Source organism: Ovis canadensis, chromosome 22, assembly GCF_042477335.2.
Source record: "Ovis canadensis isolate MfBH-ARS-UI-01 breed Bighorn chromosome 22, ARS-UI_OviCan_v2, whole genome shotgun sequence".
Taxonomy (NCBI): Eukaryota; Metazoa; Chordata; class Mammalia; order Artiodactyla; family Bovidae; genus Ovis; species Ovis canadensis.
The window spans coordinates 44,308,196-44,327,717 of NC_091266.1; positions in this window are offsets into that span (position 1 = coordinate 44,308,196).

Sequence of the window (19,522 nt, forward strand, 5' to 3'; positions counted from 1 at the left end):
TTGTGGAATTTATAGCTGCTTAATTAAGTAGATAAGAAAATAAAATGTGACAATATAAAGCTAGTAACATGAAAACAATGTGTTGAGTACATATTGATGATTCAAGAAATATTGGTTAGATTTTTTATCTGTCCAAATTGGTTCTATATTTTTGCTTCACAGATCACTTAAAAATTGAGTAACTTTGAGCAATGATCATTCAATTTTTCCCCTCAGTTTTTTGGGGTCAGGAATTTTTGAGGCACCCTGTTTGGTGTTTCAGGTCCAAGGTGTCTCATGAGACTTCGGTTCAAGTCAGTTGCTCAGCTGTGTCCAGTTCTTTGTGACCCCATGGACTGCAGTACGCCAGGCTTCCCTGTCTATCACCAAAGCCCAGAGCTTGCTCAAAGTAATGGCCATTGAGTCGGTGATGCCATCCAACCATTTCATCTGTCATCCTCTTCTCCTCCTGCCTTCAATCTTTCCCAATATCAGGGTCTTTTCCAATGAGTCAGTTCTATGCATCAGGTGGCCAAAATATTGGAGCTTCAGCATCAGTCCTTCTAAGAAATATTCAGGACTGATTTCCATTAGAATGGACTGGTTGGATCTCCTTGCTGTCCAAGGGACTCTCAAGAGTCTTCTCCAATGTCACAGTTCAAAAGTATCAATTTTTTGGCACTCAGCATGGCTTCAGTCCGATGTTAATGGGGCTCACTTACATGGCTGGCAAGTGTGTGCTGATAGATTAGTTTATCTCCATGTGAGCTTCTCCTCGGGGCTGCTGGAGTGTCCATAGCAGCTAGCTTGTCCTATAGCAGGCAACCCAAAGGGCCAAGGCAGAAGGTGCAGTGGCTTTCTTGACTTAGACTCAAAAATCATATACCTTCATATCCACCTACTTATAATGGGTATACCATCAGTCCAAATTTAGTGCTAGGGAGCATGAATTTCAGGAGATGAGGATAATTAGAAGCTATTTTTAAGGCTGGGCTCACCTGGTGGCTCAGCAATAAAGAATCTGCCTTCCAATGTAGGAGACATGAGTTCAGTCCCTGGATCAGCAAGTTCCCTTGGAGAAAGAAATGGCAACCCATTCCAGTATTCTGGCCTGGGAAGTCCCATGAACAGAGGAGCCTGGCAGGCTGTGGTGTCACAAAAGAGTCAGACAAGACTTAGGGACTAAACATTGACTGAGTGCCAAACAATTGATGCTTGTGAACTATGATGCTGGAGAAGACTCTTCAGTCCCTTGGGTAGCAGAGGAGACCAATCCAGTCAATCCTAAAGGAAATCAACACTGAATATTCATTAGAAGGTTGGTTACTGAAGCTCTAATACTTCAACCACCTGATGCAAAGAGCCTGCTCATTGGAAAAGACACTGATGCTGGGAAAGATGGAAAACAAAAAAATAAACAGGGTGGTAGAGAATGAGATAGTTAGATGGCATCACTGACTCAATGGACATGAATTTGAGCAAACTCCAGGAGACAGGGAAAAACAGGGAAGCTGGTATGCTATAGTTCTATGTGCTATAGACCTTGAGTTCACCAAAATTCAGACACGACTTCATTACTGAACAACAACAACCTATAGACTGACTCTCAGTCTACCCTCTGGCCTCAGAGATATACAATCTCTCATCATGAAAAGTGCACTCACTACATCTCAAAGCCTCCAAACTCCTCATCTCAGTCTAGCATCACTGAAAAATCCATGATTTCATCATCTAAGTCAAATCCTGGTGTAGAAATTGCTCATCAGCTACAGTTCAACATGGCTCCTGCACATCTGGAGAATTATGAACCAAAGAAGCTACATTCCCTCACACAGGCAATACACACACTATGAAGCAGATAAAGCTAATCACCACAGGCCTTTTCATACAAAAAAGGAGAATATAGGAGCACAAGGAGTTATTAGATAATAGCAATTTTGAAATCCAACAGAGCATATGTTGGCAGTTCCTTAATAAAGAATAATTTCTACTGGTGAAAGAATCCATCTGCAATGCAGCAGACCCAGGTTTGATCCCTGGGTCAGGAAGATCCCCTGGAAAAGGATATGGCAACCCACCTCAGTATTCTTGCTTGGAGAATTCCACAGACAGACGAGCCTAGCAGGCTGCAGTCATGGGGTCTCAAGGAGTCAGACACAACTGAGTGACTAACATTTCTACTACAAAGAATTATGTGCCAAAACTCTCAGCTCTGCCTTCTGAGTTCCTGGTTCTCATACTGAGGCATATTACTTCTTCCATAGAAAATGGCTAGTATCTGAAATTAATAGAGATATTCCAGCTTTCTTTTGATTACCATTGGCATGAGATATCTTTTTCCATCCCTTCAATTTTAGGTTAGCTAAGGCTTTATACATAAGGAGTTTTACTTATTTTTTTTTAAGCTGGAAAATCTCCCTTAAATCTGGTGAGTATAAACCATTTAAATTGATTACTGATATATGTGCATTAAAATGGGCTATCTTGCTCTTTTCTGTTTGTTGTATTTATTCTTTATTTCTTCTTCCTCCTTTTCCTGTCTTCACTTATTTTATCTAAATCATTCATTAATTAAGATTTCCTTCATTTTTAACCTTTTTTTTCTATTAAGAATCTCATCCAGGGCACCATATTTCATTTTATCATCATGATGCCTTGTGTTCCTCATGAGTTTGTCTCATGCTTAGACTAGAGTTATGGATTTTGTAGAGGAAGATCTTTCAGACAAAGTGTCATTTTTGTAAGATCATTTAAAGAAGACATACTAATTAACCTGACATCACAGTTAATGTTTGTCTTATCACCCAGCTACCATAGTGTTATCAGGTTTCTCTACTATAATACTCTTTTTTTGCTTCCAATTTTCTTACTGTGCTTTGGAGAAGATAAGGCTGCACAGCTCACATGTAGGGAGAAGAGTGTTATGATCCACCTCCTTGAGGGTAGGGTGAAAGTGAAATGTCTCTTCCTCCCTTCTGGATTGTTCTGCATAGAAGAATCAGTTCAGTTCAGTCACTCAGTCATGCCCAACTCCTTGTGACCCCATGAATCACAGCAAGCCAGGCCTCCTTGTCCATCACCAACTCCTGAAGTCTACCCAAACCCATGTTCATTGAGTTGGTGATGCCATCCAGCCATCTCATCCTCTGTCGTCCCCTTCTCTTCCTGCCCCCAATCCACCCCAGCATCAGAATCTTTTCCAATGAGTCGACTCTTTGCATGAGGTGGCCAAAGTATTGGAGTCTCAGCTTCAGCATCAGTCCTTCCAATGAACACCCAGGACTAATTCCTCATAAATTATTTATTTAATAATGAATTTTATTAATAAAAGGTTAGTCTTTAACCACTAACTAACATTCCATTATATGGAAGTATCATTGTTTATCCTTTTGATTACTGACAGATATTTGGTTGATGCCTATTTTGGCAATTATGAATAAAGAACTTGTAAACATTTGCATGTGGGCATAGCTTTTTGAAGTGAGTTAAGTAAATATCTATGAGTACAATCACTGGCATGTATAAGATTAGTCTTAGTTTTTTAAGAAACTGCTCTCTGTCTTCCAAAGCAGCTATATTTTCTTCAATTTTCACTAGCAATGAAAAGGAGGTATTATTGCTCTGCATCCTCTTGCTCAATTGATATTTTATTGCTAGACATTCTAATGGGTGTGTCATAGTTAAATAAACTTTAAAAATTAATTTTATCTGCCATATCGGCTGATCATGTATACTTCTTGTTAAACTTTTTAGTACTTGTTCTCATGTTTACAATAAATTTTAAAATTAATCTAAAACCACTTTCAAATAATACTGTGTTGTCTCATATGTAGTGAAGATACCATATAGCAGAATATTTTCAACTCCTCCATCCTTTGCCTTGTGACATTGTTATTCATTTCAGTTTTATGTATATTTTAAACAATCTATATGCTGTTAATATTATTGCTTTAAACATTTGTCTTTTATGTGAATTAATAATAGGAAGCATTAAAGGTTATATTTGACTTCATTCTTTCTTTTTTGAATGTTCTTCAAGATTCTCACGTTGACCAGTTTTCTACTAACCGAAGAACTTGATGTTTCTATATGATAGGACTTTGGGAAAATCTATATTCCTATTCACCTTTGAAGGAACATTTCTTTGGATTTAGAATTTTTGCCTGGCATTTTGTTTTTACTTTTGTTATTGTTTGTTTTTCTGTAAGCCCATCAGACTTTGATTCTCTTGTTCTTTTTGTTGTATGACCTCTACTTAAAAGGTGGCTGTAATTGTTCTCTTTGTTTCTCTGCAGGTAATGATTCATCCACATGGCTACCTTCAAGATTTTATCTTTTTTTTCTGTAATTTGTATGCTATGTGCTTAGTGTTTTGTTTTCTGTTTTTAGTTTACTTTGTCTTTGTGTTCATCTTATTAGCATTTTCTGAGCTTCTTGGGTTTACTGCCCATCACTAATTCTAGAAAATGTTTAGCCATTATTACTTGGAGACTGCTGATGAACCCTGGCATGATATTCTCCATTTCTGTTACTATGTCACTGATTTCCCATATTTCCTGTGATTCTTTGCTATATTTGCCATCTCTCTGTTCATGTTACTCATCTAACCTTGCATGTTGTTTACATTTTACATTAGAACCTTTAACGTACTAATCATATTTATTTAAAAAATTCTACTTTGATATCTGATTCTGGTTCTGATTAATGCTTTTCTACTTACGGCTTTCTTTTTCTCCTTGCCTTTCAACTTGCCTTGTAGTTTTATTGTTGTTTTATAGAGAAACAGATGCTGAAGCAAACTGGCATTTAGTGTGAGAATTTTTTACCTGGGCCAAAAGTTGGTCTGTGTATTATATTTGTTGTATTTATGGGTGCCAAAAGCTTGACATTTCTTTAGTGATCTTATTCTGTTTCTCCTCTTGGCTTTGGAGGTTCTTTTTGTGCTTTTCCTTGAGAAGGCTGTGTCTCCCAGCTATAATCCACTCTCCCAGCTGTAATCTCTCCCAGCTGTAATCCACTGTTATTTTTAAAGTAGGCTTATTAACCTGATTAGATAGAGTAAGGAGAAGTGGGGAGAGTTTTCTAACCTTCTGAATAATTCTCAGTTATTTTGAGTGAATATCAAGTCTCTGTATAAAAGATGTGGCATTCACTGTGTTTCTACTTATTCTCCAGGAAAATAACTCTCCCCTCACCCCCACCCCCGTGCTTCTTAATCCCTTTTTATCTGCAGTATGTCTCCAGTATCCTGTCTGTGTTCTAAACCTTTCTCCCCTGTAGATTATTACTTTTATATCATTTTTTTCTTATGTAAAACAGGGAAGCTGAACTGGGGCTGGAGCAGTGCATAGCCACATTCCATTCCTTTAGATGGGATAGGATTTCACTATCGCCCTCTGCAGATTTCCTTCCTGAGACAAAGTATGGTGTTCTGTAGAAAGTTCCAGTCAGATTTCACAATGGTTCTTCTTTTCCTCTTTTTACCCAGCTATAGTCCTGGGAAAGGCTGTCTTCAGATTTGCCCATTTCTCACTGTGAGAGGCTGGTGGAGTTTTTGGAATAAAGCTTGTGAAAGTCTGGAGACCTCCCTTGAATGCAGCTCCCAGTACTTTCTCCTTACACTAGCACACACTTGGGCAGTACACATTTACCAGTATTTTTTATTTTTGTGTACCTAAATGTGTCCAGAATCCAGACAGGCAACTCTTGGGTCCTCTGTCTCCCTAGATGTATCTGTCTTTCCAGATTTTAGAATGATAATTTACCCTAAAACCTCAGTTATCTGATGAGATAAATAAGAGTATTTGTTCTTCCATTTTTATAACTTTTCTCATTAAAAGAATAGGAATGCTTACTTCAGGGTCTTTACAACTCTGAGCTTAACACAAAGCTTCTTGATAAACTTTTAAATAACTTTCTCTGTAGTATACTGAAATGGGTATGACATTTCAAATTTCTTTAATATAGGCCATTATAGAGGTGAAATTTCATTCAACTATTGAAGAAAACTATTAGAAACATTCCTCAAAGCATTTGAGCAATATATTAAATTTAAATATTGGTTTTATGAGTGCAAGTTTATCCTTTTCCAGCATAATATTTCTTTATTCCTAATCCAACATCTTTAGAATTTATTTTCACACACATTTCCTGGGCATTTTACAAATAAATTTTCTAAGTAATGCAGTTCATTTGATATATGTTACAGCTTCTCAGAGGTCATACTTTGAACCTCACCCTCCAGTCTGCCACGACAGGTCTTGTTATAGATCTTAAAGCAATAGGGGTGATGTGTATAGGGGTGATAATGCACTGAATAATAATTTCCTTGTACTATGCCTACTTCATAGAAGAGTTTTTAAATTTGTTAGGCAATGGTAATAGTATTGTGCTCAGAAGAGGAAGATCTGCTTTGAATTTACAAGTCAAATGCACCTGCTTCATCAGACTCTTTCCACGTACCCGCATCCTAAATTCCAGGGTCCCCTTCCTCCTCAGTGGACACCTTAACTTTGACATAAAAAACATCACAAATTTGGAAATTCAACATGTTGTCACTTAGCCATCTGCATGATTAGACTTTGAATTTGGTTTTCAGAACTCTCAATCCTGTAGCTATAGATGATAAGTTTTATTTGGGGGCAATCACAGAAACCTCTGAGTCTCTAAAACTGCTCTTGACCTGGAAATTTAAAGCCCTGAGTTCATAATGTTATTCTGAGATTTCCAGTGAATTGAACGTAACAAATCAACCATAATTACTCTTTATTTTCACTAAAATGTTTTATGACAGCATCTGCTTCTATAGGTATTTGATTACAATCATTAATAGATGATCATTTAATTAGTTTCTTGGCCACTGCATGTCATAGACCAATGCTATTTCATTTACTACCAAGAGCAGATTAAGTTAAAGTCTCTAAATTTAATCATATCAGGGAATAACTTTCATATCATCCATAATTAATTCTGAGAAGCTGTCCTTAAAGTCCTTTTCCTCTGAAACTGTTTCCAGTATCAACTCCAGAGTTCAGAGAAAGGGAACCATCAGGGATGATATAATACAATGTGTTACTATAACAATTTGGTTACATAGAATTTTGGAAGCTGGTAAAATGGTCTCAATTTGTCTGTTCCTTCTAACTCTAGTTATGTCCTATGAAACATATAGGACAAGTTGTTTGGATTGAGAGATATGTTTGAAATGAAGTAAAGATTCAACTGGATCATGTGAGGAAAGAGTAGGAAACTGAATCTCTCTCTCTCACTGGAACATGTGTTAGCCTCTCCATTTTCAAGCCTCCAAATGTACTGCCACAGTTGATATTCAAAAGAAGCTGAAGTTCTTGCTATATACCTGCCCTAGGACCTAGCCCAGGGTTTAGAAATAGTAAAGCAAGAGATTCCATATATCTGGACCAACTAGTATGACTGTTACCTACAGCAACAAGATGAACCAGAACATCTGCAAAACTGTTTATAACCTGCAACAGGTCCTGACCTATGTTGACCTTCTGAGAGTGTAAATGACCGCTGCTTTATTCCACCTTCCAAAGTTCTTACTTAGATTTTTCTAGTGATAAGATGAACCAGGAATATGCAGGGCTTGAGATTCTGAGAAATAAAGAATGTAATGCAATTATATCAATCACTGAATGGGAATACCCGAAAGAATAATAGTATTAAGTTTGGGTTTATTTTATTTTTATTTTCTTCCCTGGTGGGTTAAATATCAGCAAGTGATGCTAATTATCACAGATCTGTCTTTGCTACCTCTAATCTCTTAGTGATTTTCCAAAACAGTTTTGTTCCAAGGAATGTTCCCTTGCTGACAGATTTAGAAACAAAGCTTTCTCCTTGGCTCTTTGGCTTCTTATCTGTTGTGACAGATCTATTATCCAAGTTGCCTTCTTAGATCCAACTTGTCATTGAACATCAACACATTTATTCAATTATATCAGTACTTGATAGACATGTATCAGGGACATGGAAGGAGCTTAATACCAAGAAGCATTTTTAAAAACCTACTGTTTTTAATACCCAATAAATGTGACAGAATCTAAGTCCCCAGACTTCTTAGTGTTCTTTGAAGGTATGAGCCAGATTTGGGGACTGAAGCAGTGTCACATGGCACCCAGACAGCCTGACCTGCTGATCTTGCCAGCTAGCAGCGCAGCAGGAGGCCCACTGCCAGCAACGCTCTTCTTGTTAGGCTGGCAGAAGCCGAAACTCGAAAAAGGCAAAGCAGTTCTCTAACGTTCACAAAGCTGTGTTATGGACTGGAGCCTTGAATCCCACACTTTAAGTATCTGAGATTTCCTTCTGTTCTCTTGGATTTTAACTCTGCAAAGTTAGCAGTTTTGTCTTGTTTCCTATCTTCCTCTTTTTGTTTGTCTGCAAAGAATGCTATGAAACACATTTGAATTTTTTTTTAATTTTTATTTTTACTGTATTTTACTTTACAATACTGTATTGGTTTTGCCATACATTGACATGAATCTGCCACGGGTGTACATGAGTTCCCAAACATGAACCCCCCTCCCACCTCCCACCCCTTATCATCTCTCTGGATCATCCCTGTGCACTAGCCCCAAGCATCCTGTATCCTGCATCGAACATAGGCTGGTGATTTGTTTCTTACATGATAGTATACATGTTTCAATGCCATTCTCGCAAGTCAACACATTTGAATTTTATGAAGTATTTATTTTATTATACCCATATATACTGTTTGTCAAATGCATACAGTAGATGTAAAGCATTTATATGGACTTTGAAGCAGGGCTATAGTTTCTTAAATTAGACATCCTATAAATGAGAGGGAGACGTGTGTTAGCTGAAATGAAGGAAGGTTGGCTGGGAGGGGACTTTCTCCTCTGTTTCCTTGAGTTAATATGGAGGCTGATGATTTATAGGCTCCTTTTATGGATCATCTTCCTCTTGAGCAGGAAGAGAGTCAAACCTCTTGCTAAACCAGGTAAATTAATTACTGTAAGTTATCCTCTGAAATTAAAGCCCCACAGAAATGAGTCAAGTTTCATGTTTTCCAGGGAAAACAGCAGAGGTCTGGCTTTTTAACTGCCTTGGCAGTGAATTCCAGATGAATGTCAGAATGACCCAGGAAGCTTTTTAAGCAATGATGATGTCCAGGGCCCTAATTCCTAACATTTCCTAGTATTTCAAAATATTTAAGTGTAATATCTTAGATATAGTAATTTTTTAAAGCTCCCAGGTGATTTTTTTTTTCCAGCCAAGATTAAGAGCCACTGGTTTGCCTTTTCCAGAGAGCTTGATGATAATCTAGAGTAATTTAGAAGTGTCATTGGGCCCAGTTGAAGTTTCTTGATTCTTTCCATTGTCAAATAAGCATCAGGTATAGCCCGGAGATATAACCACACTGAGATACACACACACACGAATGTATTACAAGAGATTCAGACAATAGAGATACATGTACACCCACAAGGAAACACGTGTTTGGCACACACTGACGTGGACAAACTATCACAGAGAGGTTCATGCTGAAATAGAGATGCTGATATATGACAGAGATATATTTTGCTTTTTTTATTTGAGTGGGGTGAATGATTAACCTCACTCTCATCCCTTTTCCACCCCTGCTCCACACTCAAAGAATACTGGCTACCTGCACACAGTCTCAGCATGTAGGAATTTTTTTGTAACTCTTATGATATGTATCACTTTTCTTATATTTTCACTTATTAAGTTATAATTGTTTGAAGCCCTTTCTCCCCTTTATATGAGCTTCTCTGGTGGCTCAGACAGTAAGGAATACATGTGCGATGTGGGAGACCTGGGTTTGATCCATGGGTTGGGAAGCTCCCCTGGAGGAGGTCATGGCAACCCAGTCAAGTATTCTTGCCTGGAGAAGCACTATGGACAGAGGAGCCTGGTGGGCAAGTCTGTGGGGTTGCAGCAAGTCGGACTTGACTGAGTGACTAAGCTCCCCTCTCTGATTTCTTCTTCAACAGAGCAATTCATGATTCCTATGTCAGATCCTGGATTTTTTTTTCTTTTTAATAGTGCAGTATTTGGGAGTTAAGAAAAAAAGGCCAGGAGCCTAAGTTGATGTGAATGACAAATAGCTGTGCCAAAGATTGAAGGAGGTAGGGAGAAAACATATGAGCCTGCTCATTTGGTGCTAAATTAAAAAGATATTTTTTTGCCCCAGAATTAAGTGAAATGAAGGAAAAGAGAATACATTGAAAATATTCCACAAAAAGTGTGCAAACTTAAGTATGAGAGCTACTCAGAAAAAAATAAATTTTCTGAGTGGTTTCAATAACTCATGTTTGTATTTACCAGGAGACTACAAATTGGGTTTAAATTAATTTGAAGTCCCTTTTGATTGTCATAATGAAATCTCTTAAAGTGTGACTCAGTGTCAGGACTGTAGCAAAGATCTGCTTAGTTTGAAATGATCAATTTAATTCTTGGAATTTCTTTTCCGAAAGAACCCCTAAACCTTTTCCCCAAATATACTGTTTGTGTCTGAATAGCAGAGACTCCCTTCCATTCCTCCTATGTAACTGTTCACTGCCTTAGATGTATTATTCACTCTGTAATCATCTGTTAGTATAAATGAGTGTGTTTTCCATATTATAATATTATCACCTTCTTAACTAGCTGATAATGAGCACTGTATGTAAGGCCTATGCTAAGACTGAATGTCTTATTTAATCCCACAAATCAGCCTAGGCTCATGAGGGATTGTTGCAATAATCCATGCTAGAGATGGCCAGTTAATGAGCTAGGCCATAGTCTAGCTCATAAAACTTAGCCTTAATCCCCTGTATAATATTATAAATTGAATATTCATTGAAGGACTGATGATAAAGCTGAAACTGCAGTACTTTGGCCACCTGATGTGAAGAACTAACTCTTTGGAAAAGACCCTGATGCTGGGAAATATTGAAGGCAGAAAGAAACAGGGAAGGTAGAGGGTGAGATGGTTGGATGGCATCACTGACTCAATGGACATGAGTTTGAGCAAGCTCCAGGAGTTGGTGATGGACAGTTGGTGATGGACTATAGTCCATGGGGTCACAAAGAGTGGGACACAACTGAGTAACTGAACGGATAATATTATACTTATTTATCTTTTGGACAAACATTGATTGAGCACTTGTTAGCCCTTATTCTCCTTCAGATGTGACTGCTATCCTATAGTTACTAAATGGTGGAATTGAAATTTGAGCCCAAGGAACATGACTTTGGCATTTATACTCTTAATCAGTGCACTGTAAATTTTTTAAAAAGAGAAATAGAAGAACCCAAGTTATTTGTGGAGAGAAAAGATGTATATGGCCATGCAGAAAGCCTTGAAACCTTATGGCCAGTCACTAGGAGAAGTTGCTGATTCTTCAGAGACCACCTCAAATACACTGTTGTTATCCAGAGTTAGAGTCAATTAAAAGCTTCCTTAAAGTCCCTCTAGCTCATGAAAATTTAACTTCATGAAATTTCTACTATATGCTCTGCCCTCTGCAACATGAAGTGTTTTATTTACTGTACAAAAAGTAGTACCACAAAAAGTGGTACTTGTTAACGTTTTACGGAAGGCGATGGAGGCTCACAGTTGTTGGTCACAGTAATATTTTCTGCAGTAGTAAATGTTAGAAAAAATACAAATGCCCAGTAATAATAATAAATAGTTATATAAACTATTGTAGAGTCCATTCCAATAGCAGTTTGAAGGCAATTTAATGTCATATGAAAATGTTCAGGGTATAATATTCACTGAAAAAATCAAAGTACCAGCTTATTTGCATGGTATGATCTGAGTTTTATGTATAAAAATTACCCACTTGGTACAGGGAAAATGAAATGGACCTAAAGTAAGGTGCCTCTGCTCAAGAATGAGTGTTCATGTTTCATATATCCTGAGCAGTAAAAGCTACAGTACTCGCTGCCCTTTGGACTGTTGCTCATTAGATATGCTGCTCCCATCAGTCTCAATCTCTGGCTGATATCCCTAAATTCAGAATTTTGTTAGCAACAAGGCCACCTGCCAGAATCTTCCTGCCAGTGTCCTTGGCTCTGTCTAGCTCTTTTCTTCTAGTTTGCCCTTGCCGCATCCTACACTAGCCTGACATAATCCATGTATATCCTTTTTTCTTTTTTCTCATACTCTTGTTTGACAGAGGAAGCAGCTAATGATTCCAGCCCAAAATTGCTGACTCTGTAGCAGAATATACTTTGACAAATGTGCACTGTGTCAACACTCTCCATGAAAAAGTAGGACAAACTTCAACTTAAAAAAAAAATGACCATACATTCCCAAATTGTGTCCTTCCTTTTGGCCATAGGAAAACACTTTCTCTTTGTTTATAATTTTTATTTCTTCTTATCAAGATATAATTGACATAAAACACTTCAGTTTCATGTGTACACTGTAATGACTTGCTATTTATATATACTGTGAGTGACGTATTGTTTTGCCTATTCATATTGTGAGAAGATATAACACATGCTTTCGAAATGTGGTGCTGAAGGAGACCCTTGAGAGTCTCATGACAACAGAGAGACCAAACCAGTCAGTCCTAAAGGAAATCAACCCTGAATATTCATTGGAAGGACTGTTGCTGAAACTCCAATACTTTGGCCATCTGATGTGAAGAGGTAACTCATTGGAAAAGACCCTGATGCTGCGAAAGGGCAGGAGGAAAAGGAGGCGACAGAGGATGAGATGGTTGGATGGCATCATTGACTCAAAGAACTTGAGCTTGAGCAAACTCCAGGAGATAGTGAAGGACAAGAAAGCCTGGTACACTGCAGTCCATGTGGTCGCAAAGAGCTGGACATGACTGAGCAACTGAACAGCAATAAGAAGTATACTATGAGATGATCACCATAAGTCTAGTAAATGTCCATCACATGGTTACAAAGTTTATTTTTCTTGTGATAACTTTAAGACTTATCTCTCAGCAACTTTCAAATATGCAGCACAGTCTTATTATAATAACTATATATGGTCATCATGCTGAACATTATATCTGGTGACTGTTTTATATCTAGAAGCTTGTTCCTTTGATATTTTTTTAACCCATTTTGCCCATCCCCACCCCAGTCTGTTCTATCTTTGAAGTTGGATTTTTTTTCTTTTTAGACGCCACACATATAAGAGGTCATACGGTACCTGTTTTTCTCTGACTTTGTTCACCTAACATAAAGACTTGAGGTCCATCTCTGTTGTCTCATATGCAAGATTTCATTCCTTTTATGGCTGAATAATATGCCATCGTGTGTTTGGGTATATACATGTATATATGCATATACATATATATATATATATGCCATATTTTAAAAATAATTTTATTTGTTTAGGGGCATTTTGTATCCATATCTTGACTATCTTAAATAATGATGAAATGAGCATGGTGTGCATATATCTTTTTGAGAAAGTGTTTTTGTTTTTCTCAGTTAAATACCCAGAGGTAGAATTGCTGAATGTTACAGTAGTTCTATTTTTAATAGATGTACCAATTTACATTCTCACCAATAGAGCATAGGATGTCCCTATTTTCCACATCCTTGCTGATACCTGTGTTTGTCTTTCTGATGATAGCCATTCTTACAGGTGTGGGATTATATCTCACTGTTGTTTTGATTTGCATTATCTTTTCCTCCTTGTATACTACTGATTCCTTTGTGTGAATTAATTGACCATATTTGTGAGGTTATTTTTGGGCTTTCTATTCTGTTCCATTAATCTGTATCTTTTTATTCCACTACCATATTATTTTGTTTCTGTAACTTTATAATATAGTCTGAAATCAGGGGCCATGATCCCTCCATCTTTGTTCTTTCTCAGATTGCCTTAGCTATTCAGACTCTTTGGTGATTTCATAAGAATTTTGGAATTGTCTGTGAAAACACCACTGGAATTTTTATAGGATTATGTTGAATGCTTTGGCTGGTATGGATATACAGAAAATATTTCCATTTATTTCTGTGTCATTCTTTTTTTTTTTTCTTTTTGTAGTTTTCAGTATACTGGTTTTGCCTCATTGCTTAAATTTATCCCAAGGTATTGTATTATTTTTGATGCAATTATAAATGGAATTGTTTTCTTAATTTTTTTTCCTGATAGTTTAGTATTAGTGAGTAGAAATGCAAGAGATTTCTGTAAGTTGATTTGGTATTCTGCAGTCTTGGTGATTGATTTACTCTAAATTCTTGGGTGGCATCTGTAGGGTTTTCTATATATGATATCATGTTGCTCTGTAAATAATGACAGTTTCACTTCTTCCTTTTCAATTTAGCTGCTTTTTCTCCCATTGCCCAATTGCTCTAGTTAGGACTTCCAATAATATGTTGGATAAAAATTGCAAGAATGAGCATCCTTGTCTTCTTCTTGATTTTAGAGAAAAAGATTTAAGCTTTTCACCATTATTACTGCAGGCTTGTTCTATATGGCCTTGGCTTAGAGGTTAAAGTGTCTGCCTGGAATGTGGGAGACTTGGATTTGATCCCTGGGTTGGGAAGATCCTCTGGAGAAGGAAATGGCAACCCACTCCAGTACTCTGGTCTGGAAAATCCCATGGAGGGAGGAGCCTGGTAGGCTACAGTCCATGAGGTTGCAAAGAGTCAGACACGACTGAGCGATTTCACTTTCCTTCATACCTATTTGTTGAAAGTTTTTGTCATAAGTGAATGCTGAATTTTGTCAAATGTCTTTTCTGCATCTTTTGAGATGATCATGTGATTTTTATCCTCTATTTTGTCAATCACATAAATTGATTTTGCAGATGTTGAACCATGCTTGCATCCCTTGTAGTCACTTTTGATTTTATATCTCATGCAATTATAGAAGGTCCATACTAGGACTTTGCAATGAAAGTACACAAATCACACATGCATTATACATGTGTAATTTAAAATTTTTTAAGATATGCATTAAGATATGTGGCTACTTTTGAGGTAAATGAAATAAAAAGAAACCAGCCATCTTAATAATGCATTGTAATTCAATTATCTAAAATATTAGTTCAACAAATAATGAACATTGAAATGGAAATACTTCATATCCTAGGTTTTATGCTAAGCTACAGAATTCAGTTAGTATTTATTCTTAAAAAACATTTCAACTTGGACTAGTCATATTTCAAGTACCAGCCTGGCATATTTAGCTACTAGCTACTGTCTTGATTTTGTTGTTGTTTAGTCCTCAGTGGTGTCTGACTCTTCTGCAATTGCATGGACTGTAGCCTGCCAGGCTCTTCTGTTCAAGGGATTTCCCAGGCAAGAATACTGGACTGGGTAGCCATGCAGTTCTCCAGCTACTGTGTAGGATAGCAGAAATCTATACCCAATATTCTTGCTTTTACTGCTCAGTTTACCTAATTTAAATTTGGGTGAAAGGTTAATGAGCACTCAATCCAAAAGAGAATTGTCAGAAATCTCTTTTTCTTAATGGAGAATTTAGCCACAGAGCCTCTGTTAATGACTTAATGGGCAAGAGATAATGTATTCTGTAAAGGGCAAGTTTTCCATTTGTTTAATTAAATAAAGACAGAGGTTAAAGTTACTAATACTTGACTTAACTTCAAGAGGTAACTACAGGAGCCTTCACTGTTTCTCTGAAACACCAGAACAAAACCTTGTTAGGAAGAAATAACAGCCACCCAAGTCAGTGGCAGGGCTTCCCTGCTGGCTCACTGTTAAAGAATCTGCCTGCCAATGCAGGAGATATAAGTTCAGTCCCTGGACTGGATCGAGAAGATTCCCCTGGAGGAGGACACGGCAACCTACTCCAGTATTCTTGTCTGGGAAATTCCACGGACAGAGGAACCTGGTGGACTATAGTCCATTGGGGTTGTAAAGATGTCAGACACAACTGAGAAACTAACCAATGACAGCAAAGTCAATAGCAAGGGGCCTGCTGGGCATTTTCAGAGCCTCTTCGGGGGAAAGTTTCCCTTCTACAGTGACTCTTAGAAGTTATTTAGGCAAATGTTTACACAGTTCTGCAGAGTTCTGGAATGACCTGCATGCCAGCTATCAGTGATTGCACAGGGCAGATTTTCCTTTTCTTCCTTTATTCATTTTGTACATAGAATATGCTGATATAGTCACAGTTTTGTAATTATCATATTTCATCCATAGAACTAGGAGGCAGCTGAAAATGGGAAAGGATGGGCTTACTCAATACTGAATATTTTCCTTTGTTTCAGAGCTACTTGCTCATAATCTGTAAGCAAATGGTACAACACAATATCATTACATATACAACATATTGACCCTTGCTCTCAAAAGAACTTTATATCTGTTCATATCTTTTCTTATACAGTACATTATTTTCCCTGTTAATTCCTCCTTTGTGAACTATATTAGGCACTTGCCTTTATTTTACAGATAAAGAAAGCAATACTCAAGAGGTTATGAATGGCTTACCCTATGTTTGTTTATCACTTTTCAAATTATCTTCCATACTATTGCGAGGGTGATGTCATGTGGCAGAAAATTTGTGTATGTAATACCCTGACCAAAAGATTCCTGCTGCTATCTGACTATAATATATTCTCCTTGATTTGACCCATGCATGCCTGTTTGATCTGACCCCTTATCCCTCTCTTAAGCTTAATTTCTCACCTCTGCACACTCAGAAGTCTACTCAATACTAGCATATGGAGAATAATCATAGTGGATGTTACTGAGTACTTGCTGTATCCTAGCTGTTAATTTTGAATGGTTTCCATGTATTAGCTTATTCATAGAAAGCATAGGAAGTACTTAGTATTCTTCTCCCCACTCATTTTAATTAGTTGTACAGCTATTTACACCCTGCTACTGCTGCTGCTAAGTCGCTTCAGTCGTGTCCAACTCTGTGTGACCCCATAGATGGAAGCCCACCAGGCTCCCCCATCCCTGGGATTCTCCAGGCAAGAACACTGGAGTGGGTTGCCATTTCCTTCTCCAATGCATGAAAGTGAAAAGTGAAAGTGAAGATGCTCAGTCATGTCTGACTCTTAGTGACCCCATGGACTGCAGCCCACCAGGCTCCTCCGTCCATGGGATTTTCCAGGCAAGAGTACTGGAGTGGGGTGCCATTGCCTTCTCCTGTTTACACCCTAGGTAACCAGTATAAAAAACAAAGTTTTTATGTTTCCATCCCTTAGGAATTCCCCTCTTGCCCCGTTTTAGCCAATTCCTCATTGAAATGAGATTTCAGATTTTAAGAGCTCTGTATTTTATTGTATAGTATTTAAATTTTAAAAGGATAACACAGGCATAAAGTATATTGACTTCATAAGTGCCCCAGCAATTAGATTTCTTATTCAATTTCTTACTCAAGTTTCATTCTCCTTTTTTCCCCCTCTCCTCACTCCCAGGATTACCTGATTCTTAGTCAGACACTGAAAAACAATCTGGGAATGATGTATTATGGCCAAATTCAATTACTTACCATCTTGACCAATTTTGGACAAATATTCAAAGATTTGAAACAAATATATTTTCAATACTATGTCTATCTATCCTGCACTTCTTGGATGTTAGGCGCACTTACTGTGTAGCAGTTTATGTAAAGATCAAGGTCAAGGGTAAAAGTTAATGGTAAAGGTCAAGAATGTGGGTCTCGAGGAAATGCAAATCCAAACCACAATGAGCTATTACCTCACACCTGTTATTAATAAAATGAGTTCAGTTCAGTCGCTCAGTCATATCTGACTCTTTGCGACCCCATAGACTGCAGCACGCCAGGCCTCCCTGTCCATCACCAACTCCTGGAGTCTACCCAAACTCATGTCCATTAAGTCGGTGATGCCATCCAACCATCTCATTCTCTGTCGTCCCCTTCTCTTCCTGCCTTCAATCTTGCCCAGCATCATGGTATTTTCAAATGAGTCAGCTCTTATCATCTGGTGGCCACAGTATTGGAGTTTCAGCCTTAACATCAGTCCAAATAGCTATCACCAAAAAAGACAAGCGAGTTGGCCAGGATGCGGAGAAAAATGGACACTTGCACACTGCTGGTGGGAATGTAAATTGGTGCAGCCACTATGGAAAGCAGTTTGATGTTTCCTCAGAAAATTAAAAATAAAACCATATGATCCTGCAGTCCTACTTCTAGGTATATATCCAAGAGAAACAGAATCACTATCTCAAAGAGATATCTGTACTTTCATGTTCATTTCCACATTCAGAATATTTGAGACATGAAAACAACCTCAATGTCCAGCAAGAGATGAATGGATAAAGAAAATGTGATACCCATGCACACACTCATACATTTATACAATGGAGTAAGATTCAGCCATTAAAAGAAAAATATCCCATATTCCACAACAACATAAATAAATTTGAAGGACATTATGCAAAATTAAATAAAACGGAAAAAGGACAAATGGTGTCACTTATTTCTGGAATCTATTAAAGCTGAACTTAAAGGAACAAAAAGTACATGGTAGTTGCCAGTGGCTTGCGTGTTGAGGGGAGATGGGGAGATGTTGGTCAAATGGCCTAAACTTCAGTTATAAAGTATGTAAGTTCTGGGGATCTAATGTAGAGCATGATGACTATAGTTAGCAATATTATATACTTGAAAATTGTCCAGATAGTAAACCTTAACATTCACACACACACACACACACACAAGAGATAATTATGTTAGCTATAGAGGTGTTAACTCACCTGATTGTGGTAATCATTTGTAATATGAAGTGAATCAAATCATCATTTTGTATACCTGATACTTACATAATGATGTAGGTCAATTATATCTCAGTAAAGACAGAAAAAAAAAAGGAATATAACCCTTTCGGTGACACTTCTTGACTTTGAATCTGGCTCTCCGTTTTATATACTTAATCACATCCTTATAATAGTGGTATAGTGAAAGTGAAAGTTGCTCAGTCGTGTCCGACTCTCTGCAACCCCATGGACTATACAGGTCAGAATACTGGAATGGGTAGCTGGTCCCTTCTCCCGGGATCTTCCCAACCCAGGGATCGAACCCAGGTCTCCCACATTGCAGATGGATTCCTTACCAGCTGAGCCGCAAGAGAAGCCCGTAAACATGTATTATTAACTCTATTTAACATATGAGGAAACTAGGGCTTAAAAATATCAGGTAATCAGATTAAATTACACAGCCAACCAGAAAAAAATGGAGGGATCTGGCCCAGATCATCCTGAAGACAAAGTCCAAGCCCTCAGTTAAGGGATGGTGACAGGACTCAAAACTGCTGGCTCAGATCCCTTTGTCTTTGTCACTGGTGTCTCTTGATTACTCTTTCCTGCTAAAAGCAGAATGCTATTTGCTAGAACACTTCAGATCATATATAGCTGAAAATTATAAGAGCTGTCTTAGGGGGAATTTGTTATGCTGCTGAGTGAGGAATTTATTTCATAAAGATGCTAAAGATGCATTTTTAAATTTAGTTCTCATATACCCAGGGTTTTTATTGATTAAAATCAAATATTTATCTCTTGATTTTTTAACAGTGTTGATATTTTAATAGAATTCTTAATAATGCTAAACTTTTCAAATGACATCATTGCTGCTGCTTTAAATATTTGT